The 22,935-nt window shown below is 37.1% G+C and overlaps 2 non-coding genes across 2 annotated transcripts; both read left to right on the forward strand.

The window, feature by feature from the left end:
* Positions 1-1,836: 1,836 nt before the first annotated feature.
* LOC141688343 (small nucleolar RNA R71) lies at positions 1,837-1,943 on the forward strand. Its single transcript, XR_012561790.1, has one exon. It is a non-coding gene; the product is annotated as a small nucleolar RNA R71 (small nucleolar RNA).
* Positions 1,944-7,925: 5,982 nt separating this feature from the next.
* Positions 7,926-8,032, forward strand: LOC141688344 (small nucleolar RNA R71). Its single transcript, XR_012561791.1, has one exon. It is a non-coding gene; the product is annotated as a small nucleolar RNA R71 (small nucleolar RNA).
* The last annotated feature ends 14,903 nt before the right edge of the window (positions 8,033-22,935 follow it).

Consider the following 22,935-nt stretch of genomic DNA (forward strand, 5'->3'; position numbering starts at 1 on the left):
AAAAGGCATATCAATCTTCCTCTTCCAGGGAGAAGCATTCAAATATTGCAATTGTTCTTCACCTTCGTCATCTTCACTATCTGAATTTCCCAATAAGGTTTTTTCTAAGGCATCGAACCTTAACAATTGATCAAGTTCTGAAGTAATCACAAAATCGACCAACTCCACCTTTAAGCACTCCTCATTTTCTGTAGGAAATTTCATAGCATTGAACACATTAAAAGTTACATCCCGATCCAGCATGCGCATTGTGAGCTCACCCTTCTGCACATCTAATAAGGTTCAGACAGTTGCCAAGAAAAGTTTTCCCAAGATTATAGGAATCTTCTTATCCTCCTCGAAATCAAATATTATGAAATCAGTAGGGAAGATGAGTTTATCAACCTTGACCAAGACATCCTCCACAATACCTCGCGGATATGTAATAGAACGGTCGGCCAACTGTAAGGTCATATAAGTCAGTTTTGGATAAGGTAAGTCCAACTGCTTAAAGATTGACAGGGGCGTCAGATTGATGCTAGCTCCCAAGTCACATAAGCATCTGTCAAAAGACACTTTTTCAATAGTTTACGGAATAGTGAAACTTTCTGGATCTTTAAGCTTCGAAGGCAACTTCTATTACAGCACAACACTGCATTCCTCCGTGAGAGCGACAGTTTTTAAATCATCTAGATTCACTTTACGAGAGAGAATACCTTTCATAAACTTTGCATAACTAGGCATCTGCTCAAGAGCCTCAGCGAAAGGTATGTTGATATGATGTTTCTTGAACACCTCCAGAAACTTCTCAAATTGCTTGTCCAACTTTTTCTTCTGCAGCCGCTTAGGAAAAGGCGGTGAAGGATAGATCTGTTTCTCCTCTGTATTACCCTCAGGAGGAGTGTGCTCAACAGTAGTCTTCCTCGGTTCCACTTCTACTTCTTGCTGCTCTACTTCTTTCTCAGCCCCAGCTTCTTCAGTCAACACTTGAGTTTGTTGAGGATTCTCAACCTTTCTAGACCTCAAGGTAATTGCCTTTACCTGCTCATTAATTTCCTTCTTTCCTGGCACTTCACTGTCACTAGGTAGCGTACCAGGCTGACGATTTAGCAAGGCATTTGCAATTTGCTCAATTTGATTTTCCAAGGTCTTGATAGAAACAAATTGACTTTTGCACATAAGCTTCAACTCCTCTAATTCAGATTTTTCATTAGCTTGTTTGATTTTCCAAGGTCTTGATAGAAACAGATTGACTTTTGCACATGAGCTTCAACTCCTCTAATTCAGATTTTTCATTAGCTTGTTGCAGCTGGAGTTTTTGTCTTGGTGCATATTGCGGTTGCTGAAAACCAGGGGAGTTGTACTGCTTAGCTGGATACTACTGATAAGGCTGTTGAACCGCATTCTGAGCGTTGCTCCAACTGAAATTAGGATGATTATTGTTGTTGGGATGATAAGTGGCTAGCACAGGTTGCTGTGAATGCTGAAAGTTGCTCACATACTGAGCTGATTCACTAAAAATTGTGCACTGATCAGTCTCATGGGCACCAACACAAAGCTCATTGCACTGGCGATTTAATTAACTCCATAATTAGCCAAAGTGTCCACCTTCATCGTCAAAGCCTTAAGTTGGGCAACTATAGCAGTTGCTGCATCAACTCCAGAATTCCTGCCACCTTTCCCTGAGTCAGTCTCTGGGAAGGATTCTGGTACACATTAGCAGCCATCAGTTCAATAAGTTCATAAGCTTCATCGTAGCTTTTAGCCCACAAGGCTCCTCCTGATGCCGCATCATGCATGGGTCTAGAAGTAGCACCCAATCCATTGTAGAAACAGTTAATAATAATCCAATCAGGCATGCCATGGTGTGGGCACTTCCTTAGCATCTCCTTATATCGATCCCATGCCTTACACAGAGATTCTCCAGTTTGCTGAGCAAACTGAGTAAGAGCTTTCCTGATTGCAGCAGTCTTCGCCATAGGGAAGAATTTAGTGAGAAACTTTTGAGCAAGATCTTCCCAAGTGGTGATAGACCTTGCTGGTGGAGAATGTAACCAACACTTAGCTTTTTCCCTCAGAGAGAACGGGAAAAGTCGCAGCTTGATATCATCTTCAGTCACGTCATTGAACTTGAAAGTGTCTCAGATCTCGATGAAATCCCTGATGTGCATATTGGGGTCTTCAGTAGGAGAACCCCCAAATTGAACTGAGTTCTGTATCATCTGAATCGTGCTTGACTTGATCTCAAAAGTGTTAGCCCTGATGGATGGCCTGATGATGCTTGACTTGATCTCAAAAGTGTTAGACCTGATGGCATACATCTGTCCTACCACCAAACACTGCAAACACTTTCAAATTCCTAAGTAATGTGTCATGGCCAACAAAAAGCTAATCATGACTCTAGAGACTGAGTTGAAAGCCAAGAAAAACAAGACTGTTGAAGATGAAGAAACGATTAAGTTGTTGAAGAGATATCTAAGAAATCCAGAAGCCAACTTGCCTAAAACTCAAATCAATAAGGATAACTTGGATGATGATGAGCAGGAGAAAGATAATCACAAACCTCCTTGCTCAAATCCAAGTCAATCCTCTAAGGCAGCTGGAAGCAAGGATGAAAAGAAGGATGATTAGAAGAAGAAAGGGGATTAGAGAAGAAGGAAGAAAAAGGAAGATGGCCCAGGACCACACCAACAAACCCTAAAAATCCAAATTAACCAAGCTCAACCCTCTATGCCAACAAACTCAAACATCAAACCACCTCAAACCTCTAAGCCCAAATTCCTAAACAAACAAACTGCTAACACCTTTCTTTAAATACCAATCACCTCAAGCCAAACATTTCTCAAGAAAATCACAAACCTACCTTCTGTAAAGCCATCACTCAAAATTAACTTCAAGTCTGTTGGGAGGAATTCTAAGAAAACTAAGCACACTGAAAAAGTACAAGTTACTGAAAGGGCCCTCTGGAACTGTTACAAGTAGAGTGATTTTCTACCTCTAAATGGGTGCATCTCAGATGAAGACTACTTTCAACAACTAGATGAGGAAATAGTCAGAGTTTAGGTTGTAACATTGAGGGAAGTAAGAATGTACTATGAAGATAGGTCCATCACATTTCTGGGATGCAGCTTATTGGATAAATTTTCACCCACAGAAATCAAGAGAGTGATAAGTTTGCTGAAGGATAAGGATACTCCTACAAGAGCATGTAGATTTGTTTTAGCTGAATGGCTGATAGTAAGGGAGGAAAAGAAAGCAAGGAATAAGGCTGAATGAGGAGAAGATAAGAAACTATGATGAGAAGATTGAAATGTTCATTAAAAGATCAGATGAACTCAAGGCCAAATGGATGAGCAGAATTTCTAAGGATGGAAAATTTCTAAATATCAAAGCTGGCAAATTCACAAGATTTAGGATTGATTTGTTAAATGGTTATCTAAAGCAAGACATACTCGAACTTGTGGAAGCTCTAATAGGGACACCAGTCATAGAGGAACTTGAAATTCTTGTATATCTAAAGGACTTCATTAGAGAAGAAGTAGAAAAAATAGTCTTTGTCTAATGCATGTAACTATTCAAACTCAAGAAATCACCTGATGTATAAATGATGTATTTATGTCAATTTTTATATTTAGTCTAATTTTTCATTGTAGCTTGGGGTTAGTCTTGTTAATAGGCATGAATTTGTGATAAACAATCTTCTCACAATTTGGGGGAGATTGTTGTGCAAGACAAACCTACACTATAACAAGACTAAGTCAAATTGACAAACCTAAGTAAGTTGTATTGTAATCTTAGTTTACATCTTGTATTGTAACATTTAAAGTTTGTAAAAATTTTCAAGGGCGGACTAGAGTCTTTTTCTGTAAAATAGTATCAAGCCTAAGAATTCTATCTAGAAGAAGATCTAGAAGATCATACCTCAAGAAAATTATAAAGAAGCTTGGAATTGAATAAATCTGTTCTGAGAATTTCTAAGTCAAGATCTCTACAAGTCACAGATTTAGTGTTATAGAGAAGTCATTTGAGAACTCCAGAATGACTTATAGAGAAGTCAGAGAAGCTACTAGAGAACTCAGAGATATCGACAAGCCAAATTGAAGACATGAAGATTGGAGATATCGACAAGTCATTTCTTCACTAGAAAATTATAGAGATATCGATAATTCAAAATACCACTAGAGAACTCTGAGATATCGGTAAGTCAAAATATCACTAGAGACCTCTGAGATATCGAAAAGTGAAAATATCACTAGATATCTCTGAGATACCGACAAGTCAAAATATTACTAGAGATCTCTGAGATATCGATAAGTCTATTAGCCACTAAAGAACTCAGAGATATCGATAAGCCAAAGTGAAGACATGAAGATGAGAGATCTCGACAAGCTAAATTCTCTTATAGAGAACTCAAAGACCTCTACAAGTCAAAACAACTATAGAGTAATGAGAGACCTCGATAAGCCATTATACTTATCGAGATGTCAAGTTCTCTAATTACCAAACTGGAGATCTCGAGGTAAAACTCAAAATACAAAGTACAGACCAGTTCAATATCCAAGATTATCGATCAACAAACAATCCAATCAGTTTGATTGACAAGTCTACAAAAAGCAGCTTGAAGAGTACAAGATCAAAGGCCAAGATTAACTGGCAAAGTAAAGCCACAGGCATGCAAGATTAGCAAAGATTCACTAATCCAGAAATATAAATATTTGAATATCCAAAAATAGGGTTTAGTACATGCTATTGCATGCTGTGTAATAACCAGTGTTTAATGTTCTATAAAGTAAACACTGGTTGCTTTGTTAATAAGTGGCAACAAAAAAATCTGAAATTTCTTGTAAGTCAAAAGAGGGAAGTCGAGTTCTTAACATAACAAGAACTCAGAAAGTTATTACAAAACACATACTTGATTTTAATATAAAATTAAGTAAAGTTTTGAGAGATAGTGTGTCCCTGTGCATGTCTTATTATTTCATTCAAACCATACTATCTATACAAGTTACATTTCTTATCTGCTTTGTTCACCAAGCTTAAGAAAAATAAAAAGTCACTAAAATTTTCAAAAACACATTTACCCCCCTATGTTGTTTTCATTACCTTACAACCTGACCCAGAACCGATATACGACGGGTAGGGTTGGGTTACGAACTTATATTTTATAGGTTGCTTTAAAAAATTTCAAACCGATTTAATTGGGTCAGGTTGTAAAATCTCCTCCAACCCGTCCAACCCAACCCATGTGCAGCCCTAATGACCCGTACTAACATCATGCCTCGTTAAAATCTTACTAGGAAAAACCCTGTGGGAAAAACCCTAGTGAAGGAAAAAAGTACATTTACTGTACATAATTTAATTTGAGAAATGTACAATGTCTCCCCCTAATTTTAACATAAATCTTGAAGTTTACGCATTCCAATCTTGTTCACCAATTTCTCGAAGGATGATAGGAAGTGCTTTAGTAAACAAATCTGCTGGATTTTCACACAAATGAATTTCACAAATATCAATTTCTCCCTTTTGTCAAAGTTCATGAGTGAAGAAGAATTTTGGATCAATGTGTTTTGTCCGATCTCCTTTGATGTAGACTTCTTTAGTTTGAGTGATATATTGATAGTAGTTAAACACGCGCTAATAATACACGGAAGTATGCGCGTTCACAAGTAATATAGAATCTTTTCTAGTTCGTTCCCACATAGACTGGCTTGGTTAACTAATTAATTCATGAACTTAAGCAACAATGTATGGTTATTATTCAATGCTAAGACGATAACAAACTGAGGTTGTTTATAACTAAGAATTAAGCTAACAATTATAACTAAGAGAGTAAGATTGACTGAATTAATATATATGACAAACATGGGATTCTAACTTCATTAAATACTTCACTCAATAGCCTTATTATTCTTAACCTTAGCATGTAATGGTGATGACACTAATCAAATAACACGAAATTGCTTAACGCCAACTTTCGTTGCACAAATAACATACTACCATACATCCACAAAGTAGATATAAGATGAATAGACACCAATTATATTGAGACCCTATATGTCTATAGAATTTGACAACATAACGGTTTAAGCACAAGTTATCTATCTTGATTACATAGGGCAAGTAAGATGGTTAGAATTACCTACGAATCATGCATAACAAATACATGAACTTATGCTAGCATGGCAAGTTCTGAATCCTTAAATTCACTAATTCACTTTCGCTTTATTAAGAATTAACACACTATCTTATAAGTTCGCGATGCTCATAAGACGTATACGCACAAACAATACTAGGTTATCAAACGATCACCATATACTAATGCATCGAAATAATTTAACTAAAGAAATCCATAAATAAATCCTCTAGAACCCCACGATAACGATTAGCCCATAATCAAACTCATCATCAACGTGGGTTCTGATGAAAGCATGGTATAATAAACGTAGTCTTTATAATGAATAAATAAAACCAAGTACGAAACAAGTGTAGGTTCACAAATAAGAAAAATAGCATCCAAGTTACAACTTAGAACAAAGATTCAAAAGTAAATAAGATCTTGTTCGTCTTCGTTGAATCGTGCTAACATGGTCCAACTGCTTAAAGATTGACAGGGGCGTCAGATTGATGCTAGCTCCCAAGTCACATAAGCATCTGTCAAAAGACACTTTTTCAATAGTTTACGGAATAGTGAAACTTTCTGGATCTTTAAGCTTCGAAGGCAACTTCTATTACAGCACAACACTGCATTCCTCCGTGAGAGCGACAGTTTTTAAATCATCTAGATTCACTTTACGAGAGAGAATACCTTTCATAAACTTTGCATAACTAGGCATCTGCTCAAGAGCCTCAGCGAAAGGTATGTTGATATGATGTTTCTTGAACACCTCCAGAAACTTCTCAAATTGCTTGTCCAACTTTTTCTTCTGCAGCCGCTTAGGAAAAGGCGGTGAAGGATAGATCTGTTTCTCCTCTGTATTACCCTCAGGAGGAGTGTGCTCAACAGTAGTCTTCCTCGGTTCCACTTCTACTTCTTGCTGCTCTACTTCTTTCTCAACCCCAGCTTCTTCAGTCAACACTTGAGTTTGTTGAGGATTCTCAACCTTTCTAGACCTCAAGGTAATTGCCTTTACCTGCTCATTAATTTCCTTCTTTCCTGGCACTTCACTGTCACTAGGTAGCGTACCAGGCTGACGATTTAGCAAGGCATTTGCAATTTGCTCAATTTGATTTTCCAAGGTCTTGATAGAAACAAATTGACTTTTGCACATAAGCTTCAACTCCTCTAATTCAGATTTTTCATTAGCTTGTTTGATTTTCCAAGGTCTTGATAGAAACAGATTGACTTTTGCACATGAGCTTCAACTCCTCTAATTCAGATTTTTCATTAGCTTGTTGCAGCTGGAGTTTTTGTCTTGGTGCATATTGCGGTTGCTGAAAACCAGGGGAGTTGTACTGCTTAGCTGGATACTACTGATAAGGCTGTTGAACCGCATTCTGAGCGTTGCTCCAACTGAAATTAGGATGATTATTGTTGTTGGGATGATAAGTGGCTAGCACAGGTTGCTGTGAATGCTGAAAGTTGCTCACATACTGAGCTGATTCACTAAAAATTGTGCACTGATCAGTCTCATGGGCACCAACACAAAGCTCACTGCACTGGCGATTTAATTAACTCCATAATTAGCCAAAGTGTCCACCTTCATCGTCAAAGCCTTAAGTTGGGCAACTATAGCAGTTGCTGCATCAACTCCAGAATTCCTGCCACCTTTCCCTGAGTCAGTCTCTGGGAAGGATTCTGGTACACATTAGCAGCCATCAGTTCAATAAGTTCATAAGCTTCATCGTAGCTTTTAGCCCACAAGGCTCCTCCTGATGCCGCATCACGCATGGGTCTAGAAGTAGCACCCAATCCATTGTAGAAACAGTTAATAATAATCCAATCAGGCATGCCATGGTGTGGGCACTTCCTTAGCATCTCCTTATATCGATCCCATGCCTTACACAGAGATTCTCCAGTTTGCTGAGCAAACTGAGTAAGAGCTTTCCTGATTGCAGCAGTCTTCGCCATAGGGAAGAATTTAGTGAGAAACTTTTGAGCAAGATCTTCCCAAGTGGTGATAGACCTTGCTGGTGGAGAATGTAACCAACACTTAGCTTTTTCCCTCAGAGAGAACGGGAAAAGTCGCAGCTTGATATCATCTTCAGTCACGTCATTGAACTTGAAAGTGTCTCAGATCTCGATGAAATCCCTGATGTGCATATTGGGGTCTTCAGTAGGAGAACCCCCAAATTGAACTGAGTTCTGTATCATCTGAATCGTGCTTGACTTGATCTCAAAAGTGTTAGCCCTGATGGATGGCCTGATGATGCTTGACTTGATCTCAAAAGTGTTAGACCTGATGGCATACATCTGTCCTACCACCAAACACTGCAAACACTTTCAAATTCCTAAGTAATGTGTCATGGCCAACAAAAAGCTAATCATGACTCTAGAGACTGAGTTGAAAGCCAAGAAAAACAAGACTGTTGAAGATGAAGAAACGATTAAGTTGTTGAAGAGATATCTAAGAAATCCAGAAGCCAACTTGCCTAAAACTCAAATCAATAAGGATAACTTGGATGATGATGAGCAGGAGAAAGATAATCACAAACCTCCTTGCTCAAATCCAAGTCAATCCTCTAAGGCAGCTGGAAGCAAGGATGAAAAGAAGGATGATTAGAAGAAGAAAGGGGATTAGAGAAGAAGGAAGAAAAAGGAAGATGGCCCAGGACCACACCAACAAACCCTAAAAATCCAAATTAACCAAGCTCAACCCTCTATGCCAACAAACTCAAACATCAAACCACCTCAAACCTCTAAGCCCAAATTCCTAAACAAACAAACTGCTAACACCTTTCTTTAAATACCAATCACCTCAAGCCAAACATTTCTCAAGAAAATCACAAACCTACCTTCTGTAAAGCCATCACTCAAAATTAACTTCAAGTCTGTTGGGAGGAATTCTAAGAAAACTAAGCACACTGAAAAAGTACAAGTTACTGAAAGGGCCCTCTGGAACTGTTACAAGCAGAGTGATTTTCTACCTCTAAATGGGTGCATCTCAGATGAAGACTACTTTCAACAACTAGATGAGGAAATAGTCAGAGTTTAGGTTGTAACATTGAGGGAAGTAAGAATGTACTATGAAGATGGGTCCATCACATTTCTGGGATGCAGCTTATTGGATAAATTTTCACCCACAGAAATCAAGAGAGTGATAAGTTTGCTGAAGGATAAGGATACTCCTACAAGAGCATGTAGATTTGTTTTAGCTGAATGGCTGATAGTAAGGGAGGAAAAGAAAGCAAGGAATAAGGCTGAATGAGGAGAAGATAAGAAACTATGATGAGAAGATTGAAATGTTCATTAAAAGATCAGATGAACTCAAGGCCAAATGGATGAGCAGAATTTCTAAGGATGGAAAATTTCTAAATATCAAAGCTGGCAAATTCACAAGATTTAGGATTGATTTGTTAAATGGTTATCTAAAGCAAGACATACTCGAACTTGTGGAAGCTCTAATAGGGACACCAGTCATAGAGGAACTTGAAATTCTTGTATATCTAAAGGACTTCATTAGAGAAGAAGTAGAAAAAATAGTCTTTGTCTAATGCATGTAACTATTCAAACTCAAGAAATCACCTGATGTATAAATGATGTATTTATGTCAATTTTTATATTTAGTCTAATTTTTCATTGTAGCTTGGGGTTAGTCTTGTTAATAGGCATGAATTTGTGATAAACAATCTTCTCACAATTTGGGGGAGATTGTTGTGCAAGACAAACCTACACTATAACAAGACTAAGTCAAATTGACAAACCTAAGTAAGTTGTATTGTAATCTTAGTTTACATCTTGTATTGTAACATTTAAAGTTTGTAAAAATTTTCAAGGGCGGACTAGAGTCTTTTTCTGTAAAACAGTATCAAGCCTAAGAATTCTATCTAGAAGAAGATCTAGAAGATCATACCTCAAGAAAATTATAAAGAAGCTTGGAATTGAATAAATCTGTTCTGAGAATTTCTAAGTCAAGATCTCTACAAGTCACAGATTTAGTGTTATAGAGAAGTCATTTGAGAACTCCAGAATGACTTATAGAGAAGTCAGAGAAGCTACTAGAGAACTCAGAGATATCGACAAGCCAAATTGAAGACATGAAGATTGGAGATATCGACAAGTCATTTCTTCACTAGAGAATTATAGAGATATCGATAATTCAAAATACCACTAGAGAACTCTGAGATATCGGTAAGTCAAAATATCACTAGAGACCTCTGAGATATCGAAAAGTGAAAATATCACTAGATATCTCTGAGATACCGACAAGTCAAAATATTACTAGAGATCTCTGAGATATCGATAAGTCTATTAGCCACTAAAGAACTCAGAGATATCGATAAGCCAAAGTGAAGACATGAAGATGAGAGATCTTGACAAGCTAAATTCTCTTATAGAGAACTCAAAGACCTCTACAAGTCAAAACAACTATAGAGTAATGAGAGACCTCGATAAGCCATTATACTTATCGAGATGTCAAGTTCTCTAATTACCAAACTGGAGATCTCGAGGTAAAACTCAAAATACAAAGTACAGACCAGTTCAATATCCAGGATTATCGATCAACAAACAATCCAATCAGTTTGATTGACAAGTCTACAAAAAGCAGCTTGAAGAGTACAAGATCAAAGGCCAAGATTAACTGGCAAAGTAAAGCCACAGGCATGCAAGATTAGCAAAGATTCACTAATCCAGAAATATAAATATTTGAATATCCAAAAATAGGGTTTAGTACATGCTATTGCATGCTGTGTAATAACCAGTGTTTAATGTTCTATAAAGTAAACACTGGTTGCTTTGTTAATAAGTGGCAACAAAAAAATCTGAAATTTCTTGTAAGTCAAAAGAGGGAAGCCGAGTTCTTAACATAACAAGAACTCAGAAAGTTATTACAAAACACATACTTGATTTTAATATAAAATTAAGTAAAGTTTTGAGAGATAGTGTGTCCCTGTGCATGTCTTATTATTTCATTCAAACCATACTATCTATACAAGTTACATTTCTTATCTGCTTTGTTCACCAAGCTTAAGAAAAATAAAAAGTCACTAAAATTTTCAAAAACACATTTACTCCCCTATGTTGTTTTCATTACCTTACAACCTGACCCAGAACCGATATACGACGGGTAGGGTTGGGTTACGAACTTATATTTTATAGGTTGCTTTAAAAAATTTCAAACCGATTTAATTGGGTCAGGTTGTAAAATCTCCTCCAACCCGTCCAACCCAACCCATGTGCAGCCCTAATGACCCGTACTAACATCATGCCTCGTTAAAATCTTACTAGGAAAAACCCTGTGGGAAAAACCCTAGTGAAGGAAAAAAGTACATTTACTGTACATAATTTAATTTGAGAAATGTACAATGTCTCCCCCTAATTTTAACATAAATCTTGAAGTTTACGCATTCCAATCTTGTTCACCAATTTCTCGAAGGATGATAGGAAGTGCTTTAGTAAACAAATCTGTTGGATTTTCACACAAATGAATTTCACAAATATCAATTTCTCCCTTTTGTCAAAGTTCATGAGTGAAGAAGAATTTTGGATCAATGTGTTTTGTCCGATCTCCTTTGATGTAGACTTCTTTAGTTTGAGTGATATATTGATAGTAGTTAAACACGCGCTAATAATACACGGAAGTATGCGCGTTCACAAGTAATATAGAATCTTTTCTAGTTCATTCCCACATAGACTGGCTTGGTTAACTAATTAATTCATGAACTTAAGCAACAATGTATGGTTATTATTCAATGCTAAGACGATAACAAACTGAGGTTGTTTATAACTAAGAATTAAGCTAACAATTATAACTAAGAGAGTAAGATTGACTGAATTAATATATATGACAAACATGGGATTCTAACTTCATTAAATACTTCACTCAATAGCCTTATTGTTCTTAACCTTAGCATGTAATGGTGATGACACTAATCAAATAACACGAAATTGCTTAACGCCAACTTTCGTTGCACAAATAACATACTACCATACATCCACAAAGTAGATATAAGATGAATAGACACCAATTATATTGAGACCCTATATGTCTATAGAATTTGACAACATAACGGTTTAAGCACAAGTTATCTATCTTGATTACATAGGGCAAGTAAGATGGTTAGAATTACCTACGAATCATGCATAACAAATACATGAACTTATGCTAGCATGGCAAGTTCTGAATCCTTAAATTCACTAATTCACTTTCGCTTTATTAAGAATTAACACACTATCTTATAAGTTCGCGATGCTCATAAGACGTATACGCACAAACAATACTAGGTTATCAAACGATCACCATATACTAATGCATCGAAATAATTTAACTAAAGAAATCCATAAATAAATCCTCTAGAACCCCACGATAACGATTAGCCCATAATCAAACTCATCATCAACGTGGGTTCTGATGAAAGCATGGTATAATAAACGTAGTCTTTATAATGAATAAATAAAACCAAGTACGAAACAAGTGTAGGTTCACAAATAAGAAAAATAGCATCCAAGTTACAACTTAGAACAAAGATTCAAAAGTAAATAAGATCTTGTTCGTCTTCGTTGAATCGTGCTAACATGGTCTTCTTAAGGCTCTCCTTGATAAGTCTCTGGCTTGATATATTATTAAAAATGACCTAATGTTATTTATATAGAAGTCCTAATCAGCAGAGATGTCCATAAATTAGTCTTCTATTCGAAACAGGATTCTTGAAACCCGACCTGGCGTGGCCGCGCCCTTGATCAGCTCGGGCGCTGGGCTTCTACCAAAACTTTGACTTCTTTTTTTTTCTTGCAGATTTGAGTCGTTCTTCGCGAGCTTTATTCCTTAGACGCCAACCTAACACCATATTAGCATCAAATCAATGCTAATCCACCCGATTCTCATATTAATGCCTGAAATACAAAAAAACTAGAAAACACATTAAAACACCAATAACGTGAGTACAAATACACCAATTCAAAGCTTTACGGAGCGTAATAAAGTGTCATAAATGCTACTCAACATCCCCCCAAACTTGAATCAATGCTTGTCTTCAAGCATAAATAGACTCAAAGTACAAGAAATAAAAATGCATGAATGCAACTAAATAAATGCAACGATCCCCATAGAATAACTAAACCAATCAACAAGTAACACCTCAGCAAATACAGTTATTCACATAAAGATCAATCAAATCTCACAAATCAACCTACAAAGCAGAGACGTTCGTGTGTGCAGCTGCTTATAGATATACTATCGCAACTACATCAATAATCATCACTCACTACTTATCAAAACAATCGCAAGTTTATAAATAGAATAAAAGCTAGACTCAAAATAACTTATAACACTTCAATTCTTATATCGGAGTTTAACATGGATTCATGCTTTTATTCACAACAAAACAACACAAGTATGCTTATTTGATCATGCAATGAGTGAGGTCCACAAAAGACTTGTACAATAGTACCCATGTAGCGAGCGTTAAGTTAGCGGATCCCAGACTATAAAAGCCTTAGGTCACTAGGCACAAAGTCCCCTAAGAACTTAATAACTCGAGTACTAAATAGCCCACTCGTGATCAATTATACATAACACTTATTCTTTTTTTTCTTTTCTTTTTTTTCTTTTTTTTTATTTCTAAACGAGTGCATTTCACTCCATCTCGTTCAACCCTAGACTACTCATATAAATATGAGTCGGCTACTAACCATTTGACACCTAGCCACGCAACTAGCAATGAAATCCAATTTTCTCCAATTTCTAAATATCCATGTCTTTTATTATTAAGAGAATATCCAAAATTCTAAATATAAACAAGCGATTAAACTTTGACAAACCAATAAACCATGATCATGATCTAGCACTCTAGCAACCCGTTACATATTGAATTCTCAATGATCAGAAGAAGCTCAGGATCTGGCTGTTCGGGTGTCATCAGGATCTGATGTACCGTCAGGATTTGATATGTCATCAGCATTTGTATGACATCGGTATTTGAAGACAGTCAGCATTAGAGGATTTGTTCTGTTCCTTATAATGTGGAGCAGATATCTGTTACGTCTGAGTTATAGAACTTTTTCTGTTTAGTTTAAGATATGTATCAGTTTCAGTTAGTTTTTGATAATGCATATCTTAGATTAATCTGTTGTAGCTGTGTAGTATATAAACACAGTTTAGGTCATCACTTGGTGAGATATACTCGAGGATCATTTAACCTAGCAGCTCTCAAGAACATCAGTATTTCTTGAGAGGATTTTGTAACAGTTTTTATCAGAAATATAAGTTGTTATATTTTATTACTTGTTAGAAACATTTATATAATTGTATCCAACCCCCTTAAACAATTGTATCTTTACTGGGCAACAATTGGTATCAGAGCTCACTGATAAATTTACAATCAGAAACGATCTAAACATGTCTCTGAACAAGTATGAAAGCATTAAAATTCCCATTCTGAAAAAGACTGAATATCTAACATGGAAGGTGAAGATGCTAATGACCCTGAAAGCTACAGATCCAGATTATCTAGACGTAATCAATGATGGACCCTTCATGCCAACAAAACTAGTGCCTCCAACTTCTACTGTTGCAGAACATTATCAACTGAAGGAGAAAACAGAATGGACACCAGAAGAGAAAGTAGATGTGCTGAAGGATGCAAAGTTAAGAAACATTTTGCATAACAGTCTTGATTCTGTGATGTCAAACAGGGTTATAGCCTACAAGACTACCAAAGAAATCTGGGATGCTCTTGAAACTCAATGTCAAGGAACCATGGTTATCAAGAAGAACAGAAGGGCTGTTCTGATTCAAGAAAATGAACATTTTGAGGCCAAGCCTGATGAAAGTCTCACTGACATCTATGATAGATTTCTGACCCTGCTCAACAATTTGTCTTTGGTGGAAAAGGTGTATGATCGAGAGGATTCCAACACCAAGTTTTTGAGAGCCTTGAGTGAAGAATGGGAGACTCAGACTACTCTAGATGAAGTCTATGGCATGCTGAAAACTCATGATTTGGAAGTTCAGCAAAGGAGAGAGAGGAAAAACAACAAAGGGAAATCCGTTGCTTTGAAAGTGAATGATAAAGCTTCAAGAGAAAAGTGTGCTGGAGCTGTAAGAAAGAAGAACAATTTTCCAGAATCAGATACTGATGATTCATCATCAAATCCTGATGATGATACTGATTCTGAAATTGATGAGAACATGAAAGATTCTGATGTCATACAAATGGCCGCATTGCTGGTTAAGGGCTTTAAGAGGATGTGTTATTCCCTAACAATGCAACAAGAATTACAGAAGGGGGTTGAATGGAATTCTTGAAACTTTTTCTGAATTATAAAATGTTCTAACTCAAAATATATATATGTGAGTGTTTTGATTTGTAAAGTGCAGAATAACAAGTTAAAATGAATCAAAACACAAAGTAATAAAAACACAAGTCTTTAAAACTTTCTGGTGGATTTGAATGTATCCACCATATATATATATATATATAGAGAGAGAGAGAGAGAGAGAACCCTGTAAAGCTTGAATAGCTCACAGCTGCTTACAAGTATGAACAACTAAACTTACAGAGAAATGCTACAGGATACAACTTACAATTGTTTCTCTGAGAAAATACTTGCTTAGTCTTGTTATTGTTCTACTTGCTACTCTTAGTTTATATATATCACCAAGATTACACAGTAATAAGACAAGATAATAAAAAAAAACCTATCAACTCTAATACTATACTGCTTCATTACTCTATTCCAGCATCTTTGAATATCTTCATAATAGCATGGAAATGGCAATGCTTCTTTGTACTCAAAAACCCAGTTGAATAGTCTGCCACATTCCTTTTGCATACACTCGACGCATGTGACTGTGTTGTCACTGTCAACGGATGTTTGAATTGATCATCCATTGGGTACATGATTATCATCCGTCGAGTAGCTTTGTTGATCATCCGTCGAGTAGCTTTGTTGATCATCTGTCGGGTAGCTATTTGGCACTTGACTTCATTTCATTTATGCAGAATTACAAGATATCTTATATTTACAATTAATCAACCTATTCTGCATATCTAATTAAAGTCAACATGACTTATATGCTACTACCGAATCTATACAAAGGTGTTTGCAGAAATGTGCTACATGACTTATTGCTACATAAGCTACTCACTCGATGGATGTCAAATCATCATCCGTCGGGACTATATTGAGTCATCTGTCGGGACTATATTTGATCATCCATCGAGTGCTATATTTTTCACTAAGTTAAATCTACTAAGGTATTTTGTTAATGAAATTATCAAGTTCACAACATATTCCCAACAATCTCCCCCAATTTATGCCTACTGGAATTGTAGTTATAAATTAAGAGAAACTTGATGATAACAAAACACCCTAAAAATACAAATTTAAAAGATAGTAGATAGAACTAAAAAGTGCTGCAATAATCACTTGAAAAATTTACAAGGCAAAGTGTACAAAGATTTGCTCAAAGTCTTTTTCAAGGTGCACCTTTAGTCTGAGCAGATTGATCTATTTCCTTGATGATCTGGATCTCTTCCCAAGCTTCCTGTTGTTTTCTTCTATCTGATTTTGGAGCTGTCTGTGGAACTCAAGTTCATCAGATTCTGAGAGATTTAGCATTCCTTGCATTTCCAGAAGAGTCTCATTGCTAGAGATGCTCAACTGGTCCTCTAATCTGAAGAATCTTCTAACTCCCTTATCATCCATGAATTCCATCATCCAGTAGGGCCTTAGATGCACTCTACTTCCAGTGTAAGGAATAGTTAGAGTCTTTGGGAGTGCATTATTGGCTCTAATACTCCTCAGTTCTTCAATCTTCTTTAGAACTAGTCTTCAAGCTGTCACATTGAATCCAAAGTTCTTCTTGAAGGATGAATAAATCTTTATTAGCACTGATTGGCTCTTTTGAAGGATCCTGTGAAGTGGCCATTGTATCTCTTTTCCTCCCTTGTACTTGAATACCAACCTTTCAGGTAGATTCCTGTAAGCATCAATTCCTCTAACTTCTTCCAGTTCATCTAGATAGAGGTTTAGATCAGAGAATTCCTTGATGTCACCGATGTACATAATATCTCCCTTGTTGACTTTGGTTTGAGCTTTGATTAGGGACTTGGATCTGAGAGTTGAGGGCTTCACTGTCTTGACTACTCTTTTCTTTGGCTTCATGAAATGAGGTAGATTGAGTTCAGGAATTGGTATACTATCCCAGTTTATTGGCTCATCCTTTGGAATGATAGGTTCACCATGAAAATTCTTGGATGGATCTATCTTGAATTCTTCATGTGCCACAAAGGGCATGGATGTTTAAGTTGTTGTAGAAGTAGACTCTTTGGGAAGGTATCCTTCCATCTCCTCATCACTGAAATCCAATTTTCTCTTGACTCTTTGCTTGTACCTTGGCTTCTTTGTCTGTTGAGGTTCATTTTGCATTACTTGATCTTGAGATTCAGCAATTGTAGATGGTTGTGCAAAAAATTGTTATGTGGGTTTCACAGCTTGTAACTTGGCCAAGATAGCAGCTTTTTCCTTCTTTTGTTTGAGCTTTTTAGCATCTAGAGCAGCTTACTTCTTTTCTTGCTTCAATCTTGCCTTTTCTTCCCTTTTTGCTTCAGCAAAATGAGGGTGTCCAGCCACCACACAAATTTCCTTACCATTTCTGAAAATCTTGGTAATTCTCCTTTTTAGAACTGAATCTGCAGGATCCTTGTAGAATGCTATAGACCTGGCCAACAGCTTCTTCTCATCAGGATTTGGTGTCTCATACACTGTGTCCAAAGGGTTCTTTAGTGAATATTTTGGATAGTTCACCTTTTGCTTCAAAATTAGTTCATCCTTTGGAGATTTGATGCAGGATGATTGGCCTCTTTCCAGATTATTCAGGCTCATATCATTCATAGAGATTTGCCTAACTTGAGAGTGATGAATGGCTGACTTTTCTGGCTTCTTTGCTCGACCAAACTTCTTTTGAATATCCTCATCAATCTTTTCCCAATTTATTGCACTAAACTTCTTCTTCTTAGCTGCTTTCAAAGTGGCTGCTGCTTCATTGATCAAATCAATGCTATCTTTACCTGGTGGCTTTGGGAAGGCAATTGTTGGCACAATTGCTTTACTAACTTGAATGTTGAGTTATTCCCCCCCTCACTTGTGCCTTTCTCCCCCTTTTTGTTATCATCAAGTTGTGTGGGAGGGAGTTGAGCAGCCACTAACTGTTGAATTAGAGGAGTCTGAGTTTCTTGATTGGTAAGTATCTTGGCCATTGACTTCTCTACAACAGATAATCTTGAGTCCATGGCCTCAACTTTCCTATTGAGATCAGCCTCCTTCCTTAGCTTTTGAACTATTTCAGTCATGGTGGTTGCAGGAAGTCTAGCGTTCAACCTTTCTATGGCATCGTGCTTTACTTCAGAAATTTCTTGCTTGATTGTATCCACACTCTGACTGTGTTGGAGGGCTTGAATTTTATGCAGCTAGAGTGCTTCAAGATGTGCTATGAGTAGCTTCTTTGTGCTGGCATTAGAAGATATCTGAATGGTTGTTTGGGTGTCATGAATTAGCTTGAATAGTGTTGATTGGAGATGTGAGTAGGAACATTCTTTTGTTAGCATCCAGGTAGGAACATCTGCATCTCCCCTATGCTCATGTTATCTTTCTCATCATCCCCACCAGCAAAATTCTAAATATAAACAAGCGATTAAACCTCGACAAACCAATAAACCTTGATCATGATCTAGCACTCTAGAAACCTGTTACATATTGAATTCTCAATGATCAGAAGAAGCTCAGGATCTGGCTATTCGGGTGTCATCAGGATCTGATGTACCGCCAGGATTTGATATGTCATCAGCATTTGTAAGACATCAGTATTTGAAGACAGTCAGCATTAGAGGATTTGTTTTGTTCCTTATAATGTGGAGCAAATATCTGTTACGTTTGAGTTATAGGACTTTATCTATTTAGTTTAAGATGTGTATCAGTTTTAGTTAGTTTTTGATAATGCATATCTTAGATTAATCTGTTGTAGCTGTGTAGTATATAAACACAGTTTAGGTCATCACTTGGTGAGATATACTCGAGGATCATTCGACCTAGCAGCTCTCAAGAACATCAGTATTTCTCGAGAGGATTTTGTAACACCTTTTATCGGAAATATAAAAAGCTGTTAAATTTTATTACTTTTTCGAAACATTTATACAATTATATCCAACCCCCTTTAAACAATTGTATCTTTACTGGGCAACACAATCTATAAGACTTAGTGAAATACAATTGTCTCTAGCATGCAAATCAATTCAATAAGACTTAACATCACTAAATATGATATCACTACACTAGCATCAAAATCACCAATTAATCGGAAAAATCATCTAAGGAATTATGTTATAATGCAAATGCATGAAACTAAATGAACAAAATATCATAAAACTACCAATAATAAAAAAACTACATTAAAAAATATGCAAACTATATGTATTAAACTATCATGAATATACAACTAAATGTGACTCACACAAAACATATTCCTTCAACTGCGAATCATAATAAGAATCATCACTTTCAACGGGTGGAGTCTCAGGTGTATCAGGAGGCGGATACACGGAGTCCTCACCAAATACTGACCACTAGATGTTAACACCTGTGACTCTAAAAGCTGTCCCAAGTGCCTGGGTGAGATCATGTGCAAATCGACTATGGATGTCGTGCATCGCATCCATCCTCCTCGCTAGACGCCTATACTGCATCGAACTCAAACCAGCTCCAACATCTACTCCTACTGCATCCTCCTCCTGCTGCTGCTGCGATGAACCAACCTCCTCTCCTAACTGAGCTCTCCAGGATTCCTTGCTTGCTGCGTTCCACCCGCATACATCTGATCGTGAGGCCTCCCACCTGGTAGATGGTCAAAAAAGTAACCAAGCCCCTTCAAATCGGGCTTACCTCTTCCCCACTCATGCATACTCAATAGTGTAGAACTGTCAATAGGAGCACTGGGAAGCTGCAGCTGCTCATGTGCGGGCGCATAGGGTATAGCACCCATAGTATCTCCTCTCAAGAATCTAAAAATCCCCTGATAAATCACCATCCCCAAATCAAAGTAATCACCCTGAAGAATACCCCACAGCAGACGAGCACGCTCCACAGTAATCTCATGCACATGCGAAGATGGCATGATGTTAGCACAAATAAACGAGTTCCAAGCCCGTGCAAACCTGTTCATGCACGACACAGGGAACGTGGAGTAATCAGTAGTGCCCCACTTGAACTTCCAGTGAGTCTCAACGATCAGATCCAAGTTGAAGTCCTCGGGAGTCTTATCATTCCAAGTGTCTTGACTGGGCTTCCTCGCGGGCTGCTCAATCACCCTCCTTATCGCATCAGCATTGTACTCTATAGTCACCCCCCTAACCACCGTGAAGCCATTCTTCTCCGCCTTCGCGTTAGCATTGAACTGCCGCACAACAATCATGGGCACAACAACAGGAGCCTCACAAAAAGGAACTCAGCCCATCTCAAGAATCATCTCCAACAGCTTACCATCCTTCCCTTATGGAAGAAAACCTCGCTCCTTAGAAATAGGTTTCGAGAGAAGCCTCGTGTACTCCTCTTCAGCCTCAGGAGTAGAAAACCTTGGCCTCACACCACCTGCAGATGAAGAATCAATGGTGCTGTTGCCTACTTGCGTTCTTTGTCTCTTCGGTGCCATTGGGATTGAATAAGAGAAAATAAAAACTAAGTGTTTGAGAGAGATTTGGGTTTGAGAATTTGTGCTTGATAGACAGATGCCCCACATTAACTCTCTTTTCTTTTCTCACTTGACTTGATTCTCTTGGAGTACAGTTTTTTGAAACTGATCCATACTTATCATTCAACTTAGCTAGCTTAGCTTCTCTAACTGGCTTACTGACATTCGACGGATGTGGCTCATTGTCTTTCAACGGATAGTCCTTTTGATTATTCGACGGATAATTTTCATCATCCGTCGAGTCCACATTTGTTGAAAGTCCTTCAACCAAGTTGGAATCAAGCTTCTCTTTATTCTTTTTCCAGGCTGCATCATAAAAGGATTCTATACCTTGAACTTTAGTGATTTGAGCATGGACATCTCTGTATGATTTTCATGCCTTAATCACTTCCTGTTCTCATTCAAGTTGCTTTCTTAAAATCTCCTCTTTCTTTAAGGATTCTGTAAGTTCATCCTTAGCAACCTTGCATTCTAATTTCAAATTTTCAAACTCAATAAATTGAGTCTCTAGCACATTGTTTCTTTCACTTAAAAAAACACATTATTTTCTTTAATTTTATTGTTTTCTTTAGTGAGAGATTTGAGTGTAACACACAGGTGATATAATTCAGTAGACATGTCATTTATTGCATCATTACACTCAGCTTTAGAAAAATGAGCTAGGTTAGTTGTGATTACCTGATTACTTGATGAACTTGTCTCTGTTTCATCTGACTTGGCCATTAGGGCTAGATTGACATAGTTGATTTCTTCATCTTCATCCAATCCATCTGCAGCCCAGTCATTCTCCTGAATTATGAAAGCCTTTCCTTTTGTTTGAGCAACTCAAAGTATTTCTGTTTATATTCAACAGGCTCAAACTTCTTTTTACCAGAATCATGCTTTCTGCACTTATTGGCAAAATGCCCTGCTAAGACACATTTGAAACACTTGAACTTTGACTTATCAACCATGTTTCTATTTGGCTTGGCTGCTCTAAATTCTTCTTGAATTTGAGCTTAGAAAACCTCCTGGATAAGAATGCTAGATGCTCATCTATAGCATCCATTTCATCTTGGCTCAACTGTTCTTCATTTTCAGCTACAAGCCCTTTACCCTTGTTTTCACAGACCTTTGATGTAGATTCATCAGCTTTCACCTTCATCTCTTTCTCCTTCTCTAACTCAACAACTAGTGCAATGAATCCTCCCTTCTTCCTTCCCTTCTTCATCTTTTCATCTTGCTTTATTTCAAGCTCATAGGTTTTTAGGATGCCGTACAGTCTTTCCAAGGTGAACTCCTTGTAATCTTGTGAATTTCTGAATGAGACTGTCATTGGCTTCCATTCCTTTGGGAGAGATCTAAGGAACTTGAGGTTAGAGTCTTTTGTTTAATAGACCCTTCCATGCAGTTCTAGAGCATTCAGCAGTTTTTGAAACCTACTAAAAATATGAGTGAGTGACACACTTTCTTCACAGTGGAAGTGCTAATATTGCTGAATTAAGAGTTGCATCTTGTTCTCCCTTACTTGCTCAGTACCATCACAAATAATATGTATTGTGTCCCAAACCTCTTTGGATGTTTTACAGTTAATGATGTTGTCAAACATATCACCATCAACACCATTAAACAGTATATTCATGGCCTTTTTATCTTTCCTGACTTGCTCAGTGTATGGATCAGACCATTCATGCCTAGGTTTTGGAACTGATGGTTCATTACCTGTAGCAGCTCTCATGCAAACATGAGGACCTTTTTCAATACAATCCACATAAGCTTCATCTTGAGAAAGAAGATGTAGGTGCATTTTCACCTTTCAATGGTGATAGTTGTCTTTGTCCAGAAATGGAATTTTAACTCCAACATCCTTTTTGTTCATCTTGTTGATTGTTGTGATCTTTACACTCTTTGTACTTCAAGAGCTTGCTTTGATACCAATTGTTATTCCCAAACAATACAACAAGAATTACAGAAGGGGGGTTAAATGTAATTCTGGCTTTTTTCGAGATTTTAAAGATGTTCTAACTTAATATATATAACAGTGTTTGATTTGCAATAATGCAGAATAGAAGAATAATTGAAATCAAAACACTAAGTAATAAAACACAAAGCTTTAAAACTTTCTGGTGGATTT

The sequence above is a fragment of the Apium graveolens genome, chromosome 9 (genome assembly GCF_009905375.1).
Source record: "Apium graveolens cultivar Ventura chromosome 9, ASM990537v1, whole genome shotgun sequence".
NCBI lineage: Eukaryota > Viridiplantae > Streptophyta > Magnoliopsida > Apiales > Apiaceae > Apium > Apium graveolens.